This window comes from Pongo pygmaeus, chromosome 2, assembly GCF_028885625.2.
Source record: "Pongo pygmaeus isolate AG05252 chromosome 2, NHGRI_mPonPyg2-v2.0_pri, whole genome shotgun sequence".
Taxonomy (NCBI): domain Eukaryota; kingdom Metazoa; phylum Chordata; class Mammalia; order Primates; family Hominidae; genus Pongo; species Pongo pygmaeus.
This window is the reverse complement of record NC_085930.1, coordinates 47,678,599-47,701,441: the sequence shown is the minus strand read 5'-3', so window position 1 is coordinate 47,701,441 and position 22,843 is coordinate 47,678,599. Positions and strand designations below refer to the sequence as shown.

General features: G+C 34.4%; 1 protein-coding gene across 4 annotated transcripts in view; it reads left to right on the top strand.

Moving 5' to 3' along the window:
- ZBTB20 (zinc finger and BTB domain containing 20) overlaps nt 1-22,843 on the top strand; it is an 838,685-nt gene that overhangs the window by 173,829 nt on the left and 642,013 nt on the right. For all 4 annotated transcript variants that reach the window (XM_054482786.2, XM_054482788.2, XM_054482789.2 and 1 more), the window contains exon 2: nt 241-291. The gene's annotated coding sequence lies outside the window, so the exon portion shown is untranslated. The remainder of the gene's footprint in view (nt 1-240; nt 292-22,843) is intronic.

Sequence of the window (22,843 nt, the reverse complement as noted above, 5' to 3'; positions counted from 1 at the left end):
TAGCAAACACTGTGCTATGCCTCCTCAAAAATGTATATGCAGTGGTTTAGATTGTATATTTGGGCCACGTTTTACTGAGTACTTGTACACACATGAATGTGTTAGCTTTCAGTTTTCTTTTTAAAACTATAGATGTTAGTTGGCATACACAAACTCAGCTACCTGGGTCATAAAGATATTATAGAAATGCAAATGTTTTCCTTGGCAGATTTCTAATTTTAAGTATTCCTTTTTTTACAGACAAATAAAAAGAAGTGTTAAGAATTGCCTTTGGGACTCTGAAGGCTGAAGGTAATGTCCAGTGATATTTTCCTGAATGGGCTTTATCTTCTTGAATTGTCTTATGATATTTAAGGTCTTGGATTTGCTACCTCAACTTTTCTTTTCTTTTATGGTTTTTCTTTTATTGTCCTTAAACACATTAAATATCTTTTTCTATGTATACCTAAAAATAATATGAAATTGTAAGTTAAAAAAGTAGAAATTTTATACTCTTTCTGAATATTTCAGCCTAATTAGGTGTTGCTATAACTCTTCTTCCTTCTATTTCTATTTCGTTATGTATTATGTCCCTCTGTCCTCCTTTTTTTTTTTTTTTACTGGTTTGGAACTCATGATTTTAAACTGTGTTCTTTCGTTAAACAGAGATATTGGCTTAAAGTCAAAATGTCGGTAAAAATTTCTCCTGAGGAAGAGCTTTACAACTAACTATAAGAAATAAAATTGTATTTGTTGGGGACACTGAAACTCTTCAAATGAGATTTAGTGGCTACTGATAGTCAGAAGTCCAGAATTTCAGGCAAGAAGTTTACAGTAGACTCATGTGGCTGCATTGTGTATAAAGAGTTCATAGGGATTGAAGGAGGCTTCTTAGACAAGAGGGGGCTGTAATTACTTTGCTTCTTACATGCATGGTTAGATTTTCCAGCGAGACTAACATGGTAGGGTAATTTATTATAGAAGAGTAAATCACAGATTACATTGGAGGGGGATGGGGTGGTACGATCCAACCATCAGTTTTGTGAATACATACACTTAAGCATGTGTGATAGCTTGTTTTTAATTTCTTTACACCAGTGCACACCTCAAACATTCTGTTTAGCAGTGGGATATGCAAATTGTTCCAAATGCAGCAGCAGTACTTTCACCTGAATGTCAAAACTGTCAGAGAGGTTTAAATCAAATCTTTATAACATTTTTTAAAAACCAGCCAGCCCCAAGATCGAGGCACCAAACTCACTGAAAAAAACTTCATTCTCATACTTCCAGAAAGCTCCTGTATGTCAACAGGGTAATGTCAAAGTTCTAATTCACCTGCTTTCTAATTTTAACCTTTTAAGGATTTTATTTTATTTGGCTTAATTATGATATTTTCTACAAATTAATGATAAATGCCTTGATTAATAAAACCAAATGTCAGAGAAAATGACAACTTGATGAAAAATTAATACTCGGCAATATTTTAAGGTACAGAAGTACTAAAGATGTACTCTTAAACCTCATATTTCATTAGCTCTTTCTGAAGGTAGTTAACTAGAATTCTCTTTGCACCTAAGTTTTCACAGCCACATGTACAGATACATTTTAGCAATATAATTTTCAGTAATTTTCTGCTGTTTTTTTATTATTAGCTATTATAGTTAGAGATATACTTCTAATTTTTATCCCTGCCTTGCCCCATAAGATTATTTATTTTTATTTACAAAATCAAGGTAAAGTATATTTTGGGATGGTTATGAGATTAAGTTACCATACTAAGAATCAAGTTAGCAACCTGTCTGTGTGAATGTGTGTGTGTGTGTGTGTGTGTGTGTGTGTATGTGTCTGTGAGAGAGACAGAGAGAGAGAGAAAAATTAAAGAAACCTCATGGTGTAAAATTAATGTTTGGTGATTGGATATCTGCTAGACGATTTATTTGGTTATGAACATTTCAGCTTTTATATTTAAAATTATCTGAGAGGGAGAAAGAATATAGCTTTTCAAAGTGGAATAGATTTTAACATGATAATTTCCATTTTTGTTAAATATGTTTTTTTCCTGAGATTACATTAAAAGACCTGAAGACAAGTAAAGAGTGGTAACTTCCTTTTTTCTTGTATACTAATAATTTTTTGGCTAGCTCAAAAAACCAAATAATATGAAGTATGATTATTTTTCTACTTTTACTGGAGATCGTGAAGTTGAAAGTTAAAAATATCCCATGTATTTTTCCATCTTCACAAATATCAGGATTTCTGAATATGAATAAAATATTTGATTAAATCTTATGCAGAAATGGTACTATGCAGGTACCAATGGTACATGCAGGATTATAGTCCATGTTAGTTTATTTTCATATTTTACAGATAAAGCTGCCAACCAAATGAGGGAAGTCACAATGACCTCTTGTGTATTTGTTTTGTTTTGTTGTTCAGAATAAAAAGACCCACAATATATACTGTCAATGAAATGGACTCACTTTAACCATCTGTTCATGTAATGACATGATGTTCATGCCTATCAACAAAAATTTCTGCCAACTAATGTTAGAATCTCCTTTTTCTGTAATATAATGAGAATTTCTAAGTAGGTATTTTAGGCATATTGCTCTGCATAGTAAGATAAATAAAGGTAAGTGTTGGTCAACATTCTATAACCACAGTGTATGCCAATCCCAAGGGAAAACATTCTTCAGTGTAGATTTCCAGTAATATTTAAAATTTGGAGATGGATTGCATTGACTCTCCCTTAGCTGGCTCTAGGTTTTATTGTTTTTGTGTCTTTCCTGGTTCCAGGAATCCAGTCTGTACTGGCAAAGCTGCTTGATGAGGAGGGGCCTCCAACATTGCTGCCCCAATTGTTTACATACCTGCCATAAATAAAAGCTTTGTCCACTAGTTAATCATTGCATTGTAACTGTCTCTGTTCCATCTTAGCTGATCACTGCCCAGAGGAGTTTAACTTCCATTGTAACACAAAGCTCCTATTGCCTTTCTGTACCTGCATTTATGTGCCTGTAAAAGCATCCATTCTTCTCATACACCAGTTAAATAAGACATGTCCCACTTTTTTTGACAGTGTAGACATCTTTTGGATGTGTATACTGTTTCTCCTTCCAGCCTGCATGCTCATTCAAAGGCATTCCAAGTCATTATGCTGGACTTCAGCCTTGTTCAGTAAAAGGCCATTTCCTCCATCAGCTGTCCACTTGGACATACATTCTTCTTACTCTCAAAAATATTTTATATGCATTCAGTTATATTAGATGCATTTGTCAAATTACTCACAAATAATCAGTTTTTTAAAGTTATAATTTGAGCTATGACCTCTCAAACTGTAAATTATAAGGTTTGACCTTTTTGGTTTACAGTTTGACCTAACAGCCATTAATTACAGTTTTTAAAGAACATTTTATTTCATTTAGAATTTGTATTTTGAAAACAGTTTAAGTATTTTCTCTCTAAGTTTTTGGAATACATGTGGAAATGTAAATGCATATGTATCTATAGATAATATATACATTCAAATATACTAAATAGATTGCATATATACGCATGCTATATTCAAATGTGTTTATGCATAGTACATTGGTATACATACATATAAAGATTTTTATATAATATCTTGTGAGTTAACACTAAGATCTTACTTATTTTATACAACTCTAGCATCAGGATGAGATCAACTTTTTTTTTTTTTTGAGACAGAGTCTCGCTGTGTCACCTAGGTTGGAGTGCAATGGCGTGATCTTGGCTCACTGCAACCTCCGCCTCCTGGGTTCAAGCAATTCTCGTGCCTCAGCCTCCTGAGTAGCTGGGATTATAGGTGCCCGCCACCACGCCTGGCTAATTTTTGTATTTTTAGTAGAGATGGGGTTTCACCACATTGGCCAGGCTGGTCTTGAACTCCTGACCTCGGGTGATCCACCCGCTTCGGCCTCCCAAAGTGTTGAGATTACAGGCGTGAGCCACTGCGACCAGCCGAGATCAACTTTTTAAATGTATTTATCAGGGTGAAAGAGACTTTATTACCATTGGAATCTAGGCTTTTCCTCTTTTTTTTTTTCCCTTGAGGAGGAATGCAAAAGTATGTGCCTACAAAATGCCCAGTGTCTGACAGTAATTTGAAAGTCTTGAAGACCATTTGAAGTAGCATGGTGTGGGAGAATGTAAACTGTTCAAATAGTTTTTGCAAATGTACACTGAAGATACTGAGATAGAAAGTACAGTACATACCAGAAAGGTCAGTTTAGGTAAACACAGAAAGATATCCAGATGTGTGAACACTTTGCTGATATCATCAGTATTTGAAATGGAGGAATTTAGTATGTTTTTTATTGGATAAAAATAAGATATTTATATAGCTGAAAATAACACCAAGTATATCGTTTTCTGCTGCTATTTAATAAAATCTATTAATATTTAGATGATTTCTTCACTTCTGAACAGGTTTCCTCATTTTGTGCTAAACTGTGTTCTTTGTTGCTAAATTCACAAAATTACATCTAAAATACTATGGAGAGATGAATACTTAAAAACATCTGAATAATTATCTTCAAGGTTACGCAACCACCTCTTTGTATTTTAAGTATTTTAGAAATGGTTAACTTGGTTTTGTTCAAATTATTCTGTAGGTTAAAACTAGCGTGATGTGTTTCATAACAGAAAGTTAATTTAGGCAACAGCACTGAAAGCAAAGAACTCTTCAGGAAAGTGACTCTTTTCTTATGGAATAGATAGTATTATCCTAAAATGTTTCCCATGAAAAATATTTTCCCAGTATGTTTGAGTGTACTTTTTAAAGATTTTTAAAAAAAATATTTAACTTTATGTAAATATTTTCATTTTAATTTCAGAATTATGTTACTACCTTAGTTAACTCTAGAGCTTTGAGTGGCTTATGTTTTTAACAGACTGATGTAATTTTGGAGTTCCTTATTGATAGGTATATGTGAACTTCTGTTTATTTAACCTGTATGTTTTGTACTTCCTATACTGGAAATACCATTTTATTTTCCATTGGATTTGAGATTCAGTCTTGGCTGAACTATTCATTAAAAGTTGGGCAAATTACTTTAGTTCTCTGGGTTTAAGCCTACACACCGATAAAAGAAAATGGAAAAAATAAGATCTGTCTCTTGGGGTTATAATTAGGATTGGAGATATTATTAATAAATTGATGAATTCAATGCCTAGCACATAGAAAGTGTTAAATAACTGATGATTATTTAAATTGGAGAAATGTTCACCATATTTAGAAAATATTAAAACTTTTTAAAATAATTTCCATCTTTCTGATAAATTTGCTACATTTTTCTTCATTCACCTCGTGTGCTTCTTTATTTTTTTGCATGTTCTCTGTTTTTATCTACCTAATTTCCCCAAGTTTATCTTTGAACCTGGAGTTACCATCTCACCAACACTATACTGGAAGGGAAAGAGATTATTCCTTAAAAGGAAATCAGTATACCGTTACAAAGAAGTATTTGATGTTCCAAATAGAGGCAAGTATTTGTCATAGGCCATGTGTTTAGACATTTCTAAAATACTGTAAAAACAGGATCTAAGCTGTAGAAAGTCTTTTTCTGATTATGTAGTTTGGATGGCATTCTTTTCTTTTAAAACTCATTAGTTTATGGATTTTAAGGAAATGTTTGCCTCTTTTTTTTTATTTTTCTAAAAGCAAAAGTAAAAGCAAACACTTAACAGAGTAAAGACACAACCTAAGGAATGGAAGAATATGTTTTCAAAATGTACACCTGATAAGGGGTTAATATCCAAAATATATAAGGAATTCAAACAACTCAATAGTAAGAAAACAAATAACCTAATTGAAAAATAGGCAAGGGACCTGAATAGACATATCCCAAAGAAGACATACAAATGGTTAATGGGTATATGAAAAAATGCTCAACATCACTAATCATCAGAGAAATGCAAATTAAAACCACAGTGAGTATCACCTCACACCTGTCAGAATGGATATTATCATGTGACCATCAATGGAGGAATAGATAATAATATACATAAACATGATGCAATGTAAGTCATCTTTAAAAAAGAAAATGCTGTTATTTGTGACAACATGGATAGACCTGGAGGACGTTAAGTGAAATAAGCCAGGTACAGAAAGACAAATGCTGCATGATCTCACTTATATGTGGAATCTAAAAAAGTCAAGCTCATAGAAACAGAGAGTAGAATGTTGGTTACCAGAGGCTGGGATGGGAGACTGGGGAGCTGCTGGTCAAGGGGTACAAAATTTCACTTAGACAGGAGGAATAAGTTGAAAGATATGTTGTACATCATGTAAATAAAAATATACTCTACACTTAAAAATTGCTATGAGAGTATACCTTAAGTCTTCTCACTACAAAAATATGTGGAGTAACGCATGTGTTAAAATAGCATGTTGTATATCATAAATATATACAACTTTTAGTTGCCAATTAAAATTTAAAAAACAAAAACAATGTCATGACATATTAACTAAGGGAGAATTTTCAAAAGGCAGAAAATTTCTGAAATTAATTATAAGCAGATTTTTATATCACAAAGTACATTTAATTATTTGCAGATTTTTCAGGATTCCCTGGGTTATAAACCTAACAGCTTCTCTTTCTACTAGCTTCCATTAATATGTTATCATCCCATCTTTCAGATAGACATATTTTAGGAATTTTTTCCACATGGCACAAACTAATTCTTTGATCTAAATGCAAGGGCTTCCAAATTACATTATGGGAGGTTTGAAATTTGAAAATGTTTTTCAAAGATCAGTAGGCTTAGAAGAATTCAGTTTAGTTTGAAAGAATTTTTTCAGACCTTATCCTTGTTTAGTAGTGTTATCTCTTTACCTTTTCCTATCCTTCATATTACATAAAAGCTAACACAAGATGACATTGAAAATTCTTAATTCGGTCTCAGTCCACTCTTTGAGCCCCTAACTTCCAAACTCCCATCTCTCTTCCCATCACTCCCTGCCTCCTCCACCCAGGCACATAGTTCTTTCCACACACACTTCACTGTTTGCTGTCTTTTAAATACACTGTGGATGTCATGCTTTCTGCCTTTACTCTTACTGTTCATTTAGCCTGCTATAGTCTGCACATGACCCAGAAAAAACTGCTATTTCACCAGCAGAGGCCTTATTTATCCTCTACAGGTCAACTGATCTTTTCTGTATCTCCTTAATACATGAGTATGATTTACCATATTTTAGCATAGTGTTTTTGGGTTTTGTTTGTTTGTTTGCTTTTTGAGACAAACTCGCACTCTGTTGCCCAGGCTGGAGTGCAGTGGCCCAATCTTGGCTCACTGCAACATCTGCCTCCCGGGTTCAAGCATTTCTCCTGCCTCATATTCCCAAGTAGCTGGAATTACAGGCATGCGCCACCACACCTGGCTAATTTTTGTATTTTTGGTAGAGGCGGGGTTTCACCATGTTGATCAGGCTGGTTTTGAACTCCCGACCTCAGGTGATCCACCCACCTTGGCCTCCCAAAGTGCTGAGATTACAGGTGTAAGCCACTGCACCCAGCCTATTAAAGTTTTTAACTCATGCCTGGCTCATTTCTAGATGGTAAGCTTCTTGAGAGAAGGGAGTATGTCATGTTCATTTTTGTGCTTAGCTCAAAGTATTTACTCAATAAATGTTTACTAAATTGATTAGACTATGAATGGACTTAAAGAAACTACATTGTCAGTTGTATACATAATTTATCCATAACAAAAATATAGGAAAAAGGGGTTCTTTAAAAATTTGTTTACCAAATTTCCCTCGGCTTACTATCTGATTTCCTTGAGGCCAAGGTGTTTGTTTTGATGCTTATTTTTATAGTTTCAGTAAGGAAACAAAAGTTTTGTCTTACACACAGCAACAAAGTTGAATATAATTTTAAGACAAAAGACATTTTCAAGGCAAAAAAACTACCTGTCAAAGTAGTTTTCAATTATAGTACTTGGAATGAAAACATTGAAAGATTAATACAGAAAGTCTTAGAAGTGTTTAATACTCCATAGTTTTAAAATACTCACCATTGATTATTGTACTTAGTTTGAAACATTTTTTAATATATATAGACTTAACCTAGGATCTTGAATTTAGGCAGCAATTAGCCTTTTACATGGACCTGTTTGGAAAGCATTATAAAATAACAGCACCCTTCCCAAAGAAAGATGTGGTTGCGGTAAAACTGCACTCATTTGTTTAATAATGTTTCAACTGAAACAGGTGCCTTACTTGCTTTGTTCTCCAGAAGCAGCTTTATAGATTTAAGCACTGAGTATACAGTACACAGTGGCACTATTAACAAATCAGAATGAGGCCAAGGGAAAATTCATCTAGGATCCACACACCTAAATGCAGTTAGTAAACAGAGACACCAACTCTCATTAAGCATAATTAAACCTAATATTGACTGTAAACTGTTACTTACCTTAAACTTCTCTATAGAGAGTGTGGAAAGGGATTAACCCAGCAGATTGGGACGTTAATTACTACCTCTTTCACATTAGAGTTACCATCAAGAAGGGCTATATTCATAAATAAAACATAGGAGGGATTGAGAGACTGAAAATATGTAAATTTATTTTATAAAAAGGAACGAAAAGTCTAAATTGAAAAAAAAAAAGTGAGCTGTGAGTGATGCCAGCTCCAGCAAAATGGAGCTCTGGCTAATTACTACAAAAAAAATAGGCTTAAATAATTACAGAAATGTACCCTTGCCTTCTGACTGACAGAACCTGTTTCACAAGAGACTCCAGCTCAACTAAGTACACTCTTTTTCATGCATAGCTTCCTCCACTTTCTTAAACTAATATGGAGTTTAAGAGAGGATGAAGGGACTTGGGAGAAATATAATTTTTCCCTTTTTTTCTCAGTCATTAATAGCCTTTTATTTATGAAATTGATTATAATGACTATATAAATGTTTTTTGGTTTGTCAACAAGAAGGCACAGTGCTGTTTTTTGTTCAGTTAAAATGGTCCACTAACTGGTCTCCTGCTACTATTTAATAATCTCCTTCTTGGGTGCAATCTAAAAAGTATGTTTTGAAGGATATAAAAATGTCAGCTAAATTTAAGATCGACTGTTAAGCTTTTATATTATACTGCTGCCCCAAGGGGGAATAGCAGGGTCTAGGAGATAAGAATTTAAAGAGAAAAGCAAAATAATGACAATGCAAACTTATCTACCAGCCTTAGAATTTCCTTCAAAATCTATCAGGCTGTCTGTCTGCAGTGAGTGTAGACTGTTATCTTATTACTTGTTTTCTATTTCCTTTCCAATAAGGGACCAGATACTCACATCTGGGTGGGGTTACTTATTACTTCACCAGGGTGGGGTTCTAATTTTTGGAACCAAATCCTATATACAATTTTGTGTATGGTTGTTGTATTAAACCACAGTTTAGGTATAATATACTGGGCTCTTACCTAGATTTTAGTGCTATCATGCTAAATTTTATCTTTCATGTGCTCATGAGCACCAGAGGAATGTAGCAATTGTGCATGTGGAAAAGGGAGCTTAGAAAGTAAGCCTGGAGCATGTATTCATTTTTGTAGTGGAAGTGGAGTTCAATTTTAAAATAAAACCCCTAATTTTTCTCTGAATTTAATGCTCATTTCACAATTTATGAGATTAACGTACGCAATAGAAGTAATTAATAGACAAAAATCTATCCTTCATTTTTCCCATTGAACAGAAATTGGCAAACTGGTTGGATGACAGAGGATGAACGAAAACAGTAGGAGTAAGAGTACTTCTATCCTCTGTTCTTGTAACAATCGTGACATTACGAAATAACCATAACAATAGCATTCTTATTAATCAGACATATTTATACAGAATTAGTGTTGGCTTCTGCTCTATATTACCTTTAGTTTTATATGAACTTTTATTATCTGTGCATATCAAAAGAGACATGGTGAATGAACAAAGAAGCCCTGTTATGAGACAAGTATTATTTGACATTTTGGGAAGCTCTTATTATAGGGTTTCCTCTTAGGCAAGAACAACGGGAAGGTTGTCATTAGTTGCACTATTACAGATACTCTGGATTTTTAAAAACAGAAATGGAGCCCACTTTTTTCCTTGAAGAAGATTCATCAATTAGAACAATTAGAGTGATCTGAGACTTCCAACCACGACTTGTCCTCCTAATGTTCTTGTTTTATCATATGGAACAATGACCTCATAAGGCATCTTTTAAGATAATTGATTTTTCCTTGGATTACAGAGCTAGATAGCTGTATGGTACCCTTATTTTTCAAAGATGAATAATTATTTTTAGACTTCTGGAAAATCTCTGATTAAACCAAAATGCAGAAGTCTTGCAAGGTCTACAACTCTACTGCAAACCAGATGCCTTTTATTTTTTGTATTAAAGGAGGATTGTTCTAAGTTCTTTTGAGATCCTTTTCCTGGGCTTATGACATATTTGACTAGGAATTATGGTTTAAAAAAAAAACAAGTATGATGGTGGGTAATACTGAATCTCCTCTTAAAACCATTGGGCCCACACTTTCAGAGATTGACCAGTTATGTATTTTTTTTTTTTACCTGTAGAAGGACACTCACATTTCTTCAAAGAAATGTTTCTACTCTCTATTTACGTTTCTTCACCAATCCATTCAGCAATTCACCTTGTCTGCTGCAGGGACCTCCATCACTTCTCCAAATTAGCTCTCACTGGGACCTCACTGAGCATTTGACCTTGCTGACCACTCCTTCCTTATTGCAATGCTTTCTTCCCTTATTTTTCATGGCGTCATGCTTTCTTGATTTTCTTCCTATGCTCCTTGTCATTTCCTCATTGTGTCCTTTGCAGGCATTTTTTTCCTGATATCCTCACTATGTCCTTTGCAGGCATGTTTTTCTGATAGCTATTAAATGTTGGATCTCCCTAAGACTGGATCCAAAGCACTTCTGATGATGTCTAGAATTTTGAATATCTTTGTAACCAGAACACATTGAAATGTTTTCAGGGAATGTATTATAATTCTTTTAAGGTTGTTGTTTAGGGACCATATTTTAAAGGCCATATTTATGTGAACAGTTTTGTATTCTTTATGACTAGTGAAATATAATACTCAACACATCCCCATAGGGGAGGTCATGTGGTACTTTTTGTTCAAGTTTGTAAATGTTATAAAATCTTCCTGATGTCTATATGTTTTAACCTTGGGCAATTATTAATCCTCTATGTCTCAGTTTCTTAATCTGTAGTACGTAGGGAGTCATCCCAGCTCTTTAGGATTCAGTGATGCTGTGGTTTGATATTTTACTATTTGAAAAGGATAGTGAAATATAAATACGTGCAGTTGACACTTTGAATTCCACAGTCAAAATTTATAAAAGCGTTCTCTCATCATTTCCACTTCACATTTTCTTCCTATATCTAACATAGTTTTGTGCTTGTGAAAATATGTATTTCTAATTCCATGTTTACCCAAAATTTATTTGCACAGTTTTTGCTATGAAACTTTCTCAAAAGCCTTTTGAAAATCTGAATAGATTATATATTCTAGTTACTGCATTTGCAGATGCTTATTTAATGCCACAAGAAACCTAGATAGAGAGGCTCAATTCACCAAGTGGGCAAAAGCTTTTTGTGTATCTTCCTGTTTTATACATATTCCCACTGTTTGCCTTTGGTTACAAAGGCTACTTCTAAACCCTTTTTTGGGGGGAATTTGGCCACATTGCCAATCTTCCAGTACTTTGTGAAAATGGCCATTTTAAGAACAAGTTAGTTTTTCTGAGCACAGTTTTACTTTTGATTGGTACCTATTTGATGCTAGTGACTTATCTGCAGCTAGCTTTTTAATTAAGAAAGACTTTTGTATTTGCCACTGTTTTAAATCTAGACTCTCTAAATTTGTATGCTTCAAAATATATTTGAGGCATGAGAGTCTCCAAGTGTGTGTGTGTGTGTGTGTGTGTATGTATGTATATAAATATAGATATGTGTGTGTGTGTGGTGTGTGTGTACATATATATCTTTTGTTTTTGACCTAGAACAACTACTGTTTGAATTTCCTTACTTGTTACTAGCTGACTGATTCTCTTTGGCATACAAACAAAACAACAAAAAACAAAAACCGCATTTGGTGTTGGTGTCCCTTGCAAATTTGTCATCATTTTTCTTATTTATTTATTTACTTACTTACCTTTCCAAATATCTAATGTCTTTTCTTTCTTCCTTTGGATATTTTTTAACTGAATACTCCAGTGGGCAATCCACCTGGATTTCCCCTTAGATATTCCACTATGTGATCTGCCTTCTCTCATTTGAGCAATCTTTTCATTTTAAAAATGGTGTTTTCTCTCATGTTTGTTCATTTTGTCATTTAAAAGTAAAGAAGGATATTCTTCATTTCAATTCTCTTTTCCCTTATGTCAATTTTTTTTGTTTATTAACATTTTATTGAGGAAAATGTTTGAAGATAAGCCTTAAACAACCTGTGTGGTATTTGGTTTTAAAAACACTCTTTTAAGTGTGTTTGAGGTTAGCTGTTCATCTCTAATTGTCATTAGTGCTCATTAGGGGAAGTGAGAAATCACTTCAGTTTTTCTTGGGTTTCTGGAAGGAAAGTAGTTGAGACATTCAGAGTATTTGTGAATTTTAATTTTTGGTCACCTTAAAACTTGGTTATATATAGTTTGGTCCCACGCTATCCAGGAATAGGAAAATTTATGTGTGAAATTCTAAGTACAGTGTTATCACTTCTGGGTAATTTATGAATTCTAGCTATTTCTCCTGAAGTCTTCAAAATGCCTATTATTACTTTCTTTTTCTTTTTCTTTCTTTCTTTTTTTTTTTTTTTTTTTTTTGAGACAGACTCTCACTCTATTGGCCAGGCTGGAGTGCAGTGGTGCAATCTCGGCTCATGGAAACTTCTTCCACTTCCTAGTTTCAAGTGATTCTCCTGCCTCAGCCTCCTGAGTAACTAGGATTACAGGTGTGTGCCACCACCCTGGCTAATTTTTTGTGTTTTTAGTAGAAATGGGGTTTCACCATGTTGGCCAGGCTGGTCTCAAACTCCGGACCTCAAGTGATCTGCCCGCCTTGGCCTCCCAAAGTGCTGGGATTACAGGCATGAGCCACTGCGCCCAGCCCAAAATGCCTATTATTTCAAGCTAGGGAAAGGTAACTAAGATTTTTAAATCCATAAGATAAAGACTGTATTCTGCTCTGAATAAGAAAAACTCACCCACTCCAGTGCAATTGTTAATTTTGTGCTCCAGTAGGAAGTCACCAGCTGATTTTTGTCTTCATTAAAAATTTTTTAAATGTTGAACTGTTACTAGATTTTATGGATGAGGATAGTAGATGGAGCATTATGAACTGTTTATTACTGTCACAGAAAGTAAGTTACAGGAATTAAGAAAAAATATTACAAAATAAATTGTTTAGACAGAAATCATGATTTCTCCTTATTGGATTTTGCCTGGAGAATAGCAGATCCACAAAAGAGTCAATAATCAACATAAATTGATAGTGAAAATTCCTGAAGTTTTTCCCTGAAAAGGGAGCTTGACAAAGCAAATGGCTTTACAGCTTTAAGGTAAATCTCACTTCTGAAATGCTATGTATTAATAAACACAGATATTTGTGTAGAGACACTCAAATGGAGATGAGTTCATTTTTAGTACAATGTGTGGGGAGTGACATGCATGGAATTCCATTAATAGCAATGTATGTTGTATTCTTTTCATTTCATTTTGCTAATGAATTTAGTATTAGATTGATGGGTGCTAGGAAAGGAAGACTTAATTTGCAGAATAAGTAGCTGAAACAGTGTACACATCCCAGATAAGAGCTATCAAAGCTGACCTCCATTCATCTTGGAGGACAAACTCTAGATACAAAAGGATACTTAGAAACACTTGCTTCTCATCAGATATGAGTTGAGCTAGCAACCTTTTGTCTGTGGATTCATATTTCTCTCTAGATGGTGATAACTCCTCCTAGGTAGCATTTAAAATGTGTGGTTGTCATGATGAAAAGGAAGCACTACTGGAATTCAGTGGATAGAGGAAAGATATGATGTTAAATCCTGCCATGAATAGCTGAAGTTACTTAGAAAAGAGATTTGCCCAGTCACAAAGCCAACAGTATTTCTGTAGAGAAATGCTATTAGGGCAATAAGATAGATGTTCGTTACGGGAGTGGTTTTCATACATTTTCCTAATAATCCACAGAGATAAATGCATTTAAATCATGACACAGTCTACATGCAGTCATATAATTAAAACAAAATTTCATAAGACAGTGTTTACCCTTCCTATGTGTTGCATTTTCCATTCTATCCTCTAGTATCTCATCCCATCCCATCCTATCCTACCTTATCCTATCCTATTTTATCTTATCCTAACTTTCCTTTAAAGTCTACAGCCCACTATCGTAATTTCAAGAGCACTGACAGTGTGACCTACGTCTGAGAAACACTGTTTTAGAGCTCTTTAAATTTTCTGGTGAAGATAGGATAAAAGAGAAAATAACTAAAGAGTTGCCTGCAGTATGACTTGGTTTCCTTATAACCTAAGCAGAACACAACATTTTCATGTGTAACTATTGTCCAAATTTTGTTTTGGAAGAGGTGTGGACCTGTATGCCAGCAGTCCAGGCATAAAGCCTAACTGCCACCTTTGCCCTCTGTTGCCATGATAATGAGGGAAGTGAAACAGAAAACTCTAGCCCAGCTCACTCACAGAATTTGGATCCAAAGGCTCAAAGCTGCCTCTATGCTGCTGGAACAGTGTACATTGTTGCGTATTAAGAACCGTGTGGCATTATGTCAGTATGAACAGGGTTCACTGAGATGAGAGTGAAACACTTTGCTCTTCCTGCCAAAGTGAGTCATCCCTATGCTGTTCGATGATGATTTGGTATATTAGGCCTCTCCCTTACATGTTGTTGATTGAGGAAAATGCAGAGTCAAGTAGCCTGCATGTTTTGGTGTAGTGCCCAATTTATCATAGTTGTATAAAGTTAACCAAGATTCTTGGATCCTCAGGATATTTCCAGATATAGCTTGTCAAAATGTTTGTAAACGCATACTTGCTGATGGCAGGCCTGCCATTATACCTTAATTTTCTTCAGGTCATCCACCTACTTCAAACTGAAGTGATTATACAAATTAAATCTAATCTATGATTCCCAGCTGAGGGAGGGAAAGGTTATGTTGAAAAAAGCTTCCCTAGTGATTTCAGTATGTCTTCCTAGTTGAAGATTATTATTGGCCTATTTCCAGGATGTCTACCTTGCTGTCTTAAAGTCTGAGTCATCAGAAGACCAGCAGAACAGGGTTTGGTCACAAAGGGGTGAACTGAATGTGGGGGATTTTCTGCTGTCATCTTCCTTGTTTGTGGGTTATTGTCTTGAGTATTTGTCCACTTGTCTGACTGAAAAGGCCAGGGTTTAACTTTGTCCCCTGCTTTTGTTGTGTTGTCCCAGTGACAATTGGAAAATAACCTTGAGTAGTGAATTGGAAGTTTATTTTGGGGGAGCAAGATCATTCAATTCAGCTCCTGCTCCTATGAGCTGAGTTTGATTAGCATTTTTTGCATACTTTTGTCAATAGAGCATGTGTTTATCTTGTTGTTAGAGACCTTCGTATTATTTTCCGTAGTAGAACACATTTAGTACTAAATCTTTAGCATGATATATGGGTGTTTCAGATCTATCTATTAATTAAAACCAACACTATTTGGCACCAAACTTTAGATTAAACAATTATTAGACCTAGTATGTCACAAAATTTGCCTTTTCCTTGTCCATTTTCACTAAAACCTCCTGGTTATTTTCCACTTATATGGTCTATCTATGAAAAGAGGCAATTTCTTTAAAAACAAAACAGAATAAAGTACACCCCCCACCTCCATTTTTCTGTTTGTTTGTTGGTTGATTTAACTTTACCAGGAAGAACTGATTCCCTAGAAAGCCAAAGTCAGAGAGTGACAGTTGTTTTTCCTTTTCCTCTTTGGAGCTATCATTTCTATTTGAAGATGATGACTTACCAGTGCCCTAACTTTCCCTTACAATGAGAAATAGCTTGCATGGAAGACATCTCTGTGAATGATTTCAAGGTTGAGTACTAGAGCTAAGATGATGAGAACTTGGCCCACTTCAGTTGGGCAGTGTGAAAAGAAACTGATTTTTGTCAGTCTTTAGAGAGTGGTTGTCATTAAGTCGGTAAAGCAAGATCAGAAGACTTGTACAATAGTGCAACTAACAAGTGAATTCAATTCAGGGGTTAGGAATGATGCAAAACAATGTGGAGAGAAAAAGAAAGACAATTTTGTATGTGCTCTGTAAACAGAACTCAGACAACTGTATTTTGTTTATATTGATCCTCAACCACTTAGTGCATGGATAGATATATCTGACTTTTAGCTAGAATGTTCAGGTGTACAGCAGAAGGTGCAGCTATGCTGTCTCTGTCTACTGCCATTTAGTCACTTGTCTAAGAGTCTCTGGAGCTGGAGTTATCAGAATTATTTCATATTTATAGGAGGGATAATTGTGCTGGTTTACCCTGAGTTGGTGAAGGGCTCAAAGCTTGATCTCCAACTTTCGGGGAACCATAGTGGCAGTAGTGCCCTTCACCTCAGGATTCACCTGCTCTTTGTGGGGTAGTTGCTTGGGATGACACAGAACTTCAGACTTCTACTTGGCAGACAAGAAGTTTCCTTTAGAATTACTATTCACCACTCTGTGGGTAGATAAGCTTTGTCAGCAGCAACGGCAGCTGCAAGTGAAGACACCTTTGTTTACCTTTGTTTCTTGGTATCAGCAAGAGAAACATGGAATCTTTGTGGGGTAGTTGCATGGGATGACACAGAACTTCAGACTTCTACTTGGCAGACAAGAAATTTCCTTTAGAATTACTATTCACCACTCTGTGGGTAGATGAGCTTTGTCAGCAGCAATGGCAGCTGCAAGTGAAGACACCTTTGTTTACCTTTGTTCCAGCAAGAGAAACATGGAATCTACCTAGCTTCATAAGATGTTGTTCTAGCCAGAACTCAATGAAGTTTTATGTTCCTCTGATACTTCCCTTGGAAGACGAGTGGCCTCTAACAGTATTTGCAGTTGAGTGCACTTTAGGTGCCCCAAACCTTATCTTAGCTTAGAAGAAATCAGTGACAATTCAACTTTCACTTATTCTCAGTGTTCTCATTGAAGCATGCTGGCACTGGCCCTGACACTTAAACTCACACTGCTTAGTCAAATCCTTCTTAAAGTCAAAAACACTTCCTCAGATAATGCTATCTAAGGTAGGACTTTCTTACTAATCCATACCACAGTACCATGTTTACTTCCTATTTAGCATATTTTGCTATCTGTAAGAGTGTGTGTGTGTGTGTGTAATTAAAATAGAAACAAGACGGACACATTAAACTTATTTCAGACTCATTACCTGATTTCTTTTAAGGATTAATATGTAATAAAAATCTGCATATTTTTATAGCTACCTACCTACCACCTTACTGATTTTACAAGAAAATATTGGTTTTCTGTTTGTTAAATCATTTCACATTATTAAAATGGCCTCTTTCTGATTTTTGATTATTTTCCTAAGCAAGAACCACCTACCTTTTATATAAGATTCTAAAGAATTGATAAATGGGGTTTAAAAACAAATATTTAAAGCAAATATTCAGCTTAATTGAAGTCAAAACTATTTGGATTACACAAATATTTAAACAAAGTAGCAAGCCTGTTTCATAAAAGTATGAAAACTGTTTGCACTTTCACAGTGAGATTAGCAGAAATTCATTTCTGTAAAACTTTATTTTCAGTTTACATCTTACAAAGATTTGACCTCTCCCATTCTCAGCCTTCTGCCTCTGCTGATATGACTTATCTCTGGAGAACTAACCATTACTCTTACCAAAACTGTAGTTGGCTATATCAAAAAACCTTACTCACGTTAACCTAAAAATTTGGTAAGGAATATAATCTCTTAAATGCTGTTAAGTTTTTGAATGATCATATGCTCTTTCTTATGAAGCTAATTTTTTCAGTTCTGTGTTTTTACTAATTATCTACTAGTCTGTTACTGAGAGAAGGGTGTTGATATCTCCAAATATAATTGTAGATTTTTCCATTTCACCTTTCAGTTCTGTCAGTTTTTATGTCTTCATGTATTTTGAAGCTCTGTTGTTAGGGCATACAGATTTAGAATTATTATATATTACTGGCTAATTAACTCTTTAACATTATATGATGTCCTTCGTATCACTGGCAGTTTTCTTCACTTTGAGATCTACTTTGTCCAATATTAATATAGCCATTCCAGCTTTATTATAATTGGAGTTTGCAGCACATATACTTTTCTTCAAACCTACCTTTTTCATTATATTTGAAGTAAATTTGTTGAAAACAGTGTATAATTGGGTCATTTAAAAAAATCCGTTCTGATAATCTCTGTCTTTAATTGGTATATTTATGCCATTTACATTTACTGTAATTATTGTTACATTTGAATTAATGTCTTTCATTTTATATTTTGTTTTCTGTTTGTTTCTTCTGTTTTCCTTTGTTTTTCATTTTCTGTTTTGTTTTGGGTTATTTGAACATTTTTTAGCATTCAATTCAAATTTATTGTTCTTCTGATGATATTTCTTTGTATAGTTGTTTTTAGAGGTTGTTCTAAAGTTGTTCAATATACATATCTTTTTATACTCTTCTTAGAATCAATATTTGAGAGATTTAAATAGAATGTAGAAATCTTACAGCCATATAAGTCCTTTTACTCTCCCAGTTTTACATTATTGTTTTGTCATATATTATATCTACATACATTGGAAGCCCCATCAGATAATGTTGTAATTTTGCATTAAATTGTCAAACATGTTTTAAAGAACCCAAGAGAATAATTATTTCTTATATTTACTCATAGGTTTATCACTTTTTTTCCTCTTCCTTCATTCCTAATGTTCAGTGTTTATATCAATGGCAATGTTGTATCATTTGCCTTCTGTCTGGAGAGCTTCCTTTTAGCAAATGTTTTAGAGCAGGTCTCTTTTATATGGGATATAGAATTCTCTGTGCTCTCTCAGTCCGTTAAAAAAAGGGTGCCATTTCCTTCAGGTTTTCATGGTTTCTGATGAGAATTCCACAGTCATTTGAATGGTGTTTCCCTACAGATAATGTGTGATTTTCTCTGGATGCTTTCAAGACAATTTTCCCTGTCTTCAGTTTCCAGCAGTTCTATTTTAATGTATCCAGAGATTGATTGTTTTTGTTTTTGTTTTTTTCTGTTGGGGGTTTGCTGTACTTCTTGACTCTGTGGGTTTATGTGTTTCACAGAATTTGAGAATTTTCTAGCCATTATTTTGTCAAATACCTTTTCAGAATTATAATCTTAGTCAATTTTCTGCTGCTATAAAAGAATACCACAAATTGGATAATTAATACAGAACAGACGTATTTGGCTCATAGTTCTAAAAGCTGAGAAGTCTAAGATCATCACACTAGCATCTGACAAGGGTGATCTCATGATAGAAGGCATCATGTGGCAAGAAAGCACGTGACAGAGAGGACACTGGGCCAAACTATTCTTTTTATCAACAACACACTCCTGGGATAACTAATAAACTCCCACATTAATGACATTAGTCTATCTTACTTACCTCTTAAAGGTCCTGATACTCAACACTGTTACAATGGCAATTAAATTTCAACATGAGATTTGGAGGGGGCATTCAACACATAGCACACTCTTTCTTCGCTGCTTCTGTTAATATAATGACATGAATGCTAGACTTCTTGTTATTGTCCCACAGGTTTCTGAGCCACTTTTTTTCTTTATTGCTCATATTGGATAATTTCAGTTGATCTATCTTAAAGTTTATTGACTGTTTTCTGTATTATCTTTATTTTGTTGGAAACCATCCAGTGATATTTTGTTGTATTTTTTTTAAATTTTATTTTTGAGTTTTAAGCCTGTTTCTCATTGCTTGTTTCAGCATTTTTAGAATAGTAAATTTAAAGTTTTTGTCAAAACAATTCCAACATCTGTGTCATTTTAGGTTTTATGTCCATTGATTATGTTTTCTCATGTGAGTTGACATGTTCCTAGTTCTTCTTGTGCCTGGTGATTTTGGATTATTTCTTAGATATTCTTAATATCATGTTATGAGATTCTGAGTCACATTGAAATTCTATGGGGAATGTTGACATTTTTGTTTTAACAGGCAATTGACCTGGTTAGGTTCAGGTTGTAAGATACAAGATTCCTTCTGTGGTTTCAATATCAGTTTTGTTTACAGTGCTTTTCAGGTCTGTCCTGTGTGTATACCAGTGAACAATCTTGGATGTAGGCATTGGTCTATCTGTTAATTTCATTCTCAATTTTATTCATATGCTGATTAAAATCAGATCCATGCATGTACAGCTAAAGATGAGCCCAGAATTTTGTAACCCTATAAGGTCACTTTCTGCAGCCCCTTTTTCTCTGTGCTCTCATTACTATTTTTTAGTTTTCCTGGAGCTCCCCTTTATGTCCTCCAGCCAGCAAGCTGGGGCTTTATTTACCTCATATGCACATTTCTGTGACTATGCCCATATTTAAGGCTAAGTAGCAGGAAAACAGAGAAAAAAAAATAAAAGCAATGGAAATTCTTATGGCCGCAACTGTTTTTAAAGATAATTTTTAAATGAAATATTTTAGTGCAGGAAAACTTAGTTACAAATTAAGAAATTATAAAAATATAGGTAACTGAATTTTCACAAAGTGAACATATCCATATAAGCAGCACCAGACCAATAAAAAAAGCATTAGCAGACCACAAAGATCCCTTTATCTATCTTTCCAGTCTCTACTTCCTCAGGATAACCACTATCATGACTTCTAATATTAGTTTATTTTTGAAAAATATAGAAATAGAATCATGTGATTATATATTCTTCTGTATGTGGCTTCTTGTGCTCACATGTTTCTGAGATTCATTTATATTATGTTGCATTTACATGTGCTTGCAGATTTTAAAACTATTTTATTGCTTTATAATATTTCCATGTATTAATATAATCACAATTCTATTATTATTATTTTCAGCTCTTCTACTATAGATGGACATTTGGCTTATTTCCAGTTTGAAGCCATTATGAATTGTGGTGGCCACATGCATATTCTACTACATGTCTTGTTTTACATATTTAAGCATTCTTATTGGATATATGCTGAGAAGTGATATTGCTGGTATGCTTATGTTCAGCTTTAGTAGATAGTGCCAAATAACGTTCAATGTTATTATACCAATTTACATTATCAGTAGCAGCACAGTAATGCCCCTCCCACTTGATTCATGATTTCAGTTTCCACAGTTTCACTTATCCAGAGTCAACTGCAGCCCAAATTTTATCATCTCATATCATCACAAGAAGGGCTCACCCTTAAGTACAAAAAGATGTTTTGAGAGGGAAATAGTGAAGAGGTGGGAGGGAGACCACATTCTTATAACCAGTATAGTGCTAGAATTGTTCTGTTTTATGATTATGTTGTTAATCTCATACTGTTCCTAATTTATACATTAATGTTAAATAAATTATATCTTAAATAGGTATAAATACATTAAATCTTAAATAGGTATTTATGTATAGGAAAAAAACATAGTATATGTAGGATTGGGTACTATTTGCAGTTTCAAGCATTCACTAAGGGACTTGGAGTGTATTCCCCATGGATAAAGGGGGACTGCTGTATAAGAGAGATCCTATTGTTCTACTCGTTGAAAACACTTGGTCTTTTTTCATGTTAGTTTTTCAGGCATGTGTGACATGGTAGCCCGTGATGTGATGGCTTTGGTTTGCATTTCTCTAATGATTAGTGAAATTAAGCATCTTTTCATATGTTTATTTTCCACTTGGGTATCCTCTTTTGTGATGTGCATGTTGAAAGGTATTGTCCATTTTCCAATTGGGTTTGTTACTGTTTTTATTATTAAGTTACTGGGATTTCATTTTATATTCGGATATATACTTCTTTGTCAGATATACTTATTACAGATATCTACTTTTATTCTGAAGCTTATGTTTTTACTCTCTTATAATTGTCTTTTTTTTTTTCTTTTTTGAGACAGAGTCTTACTCTGTCACCCAGGCTGGAGTGCAGTGGTGCAATCTTGGCTCACTGAAACTTTGCCTCCTGAGTTCAAGCGATTCTCCTGCCTCAGCTTCCTGAGTAGCTGGGATTACAGGCTCACGCCACCATGCCCAGTTAATTTTTGTATTTTTAGTAGAGATGGGGTTTCACCATGTTAGCCAGGCTGGTCTCAAACTCCTGACCTCAGGTGATCTGGCCGCCTTGGCCTCCCAAAGTGTTGGGATTACAGGCATGAGCCACCGCGCCTGACCTTATAGTTGTCTTTTGGTTACAAAAGTTTTTTATTTTAATGCACTTCAGTGATCAATTTCTTCTTTTAGTGTTAGTATTTTCTATCCTGTTTAAAACAAAAAAATGGAAAAGCTTTTGCCTACCTCAATGTCATAAAGACATTTTCCTTTGTTATCTTCTAGAATCTTTATTGTTTGCCATTAAAATGTAGGTCTGCATTTTACCTGAAATTCATTTTTTTGTGTTAGGTGTGAGATGGGGGCAAGGATGGACAGGATTCATTTTTTCGCCATTTGTTGAAAAGGTTGTCCTTTCCCTCAGTACGTCAGCAATAACTTTATTATAAATGTACTGCCTACATATTCATGGATATATTTCTGGACTCTTATTCCATGAATCTGTTTATTTACCCTTGCATCAATGATGCATGACTAAATAGTGAACATTTAGAAGAAATCTTAATATCTGGTAGTGTAAATCTTTTAGCTATGCTCATCTTTTAGATTCTTTT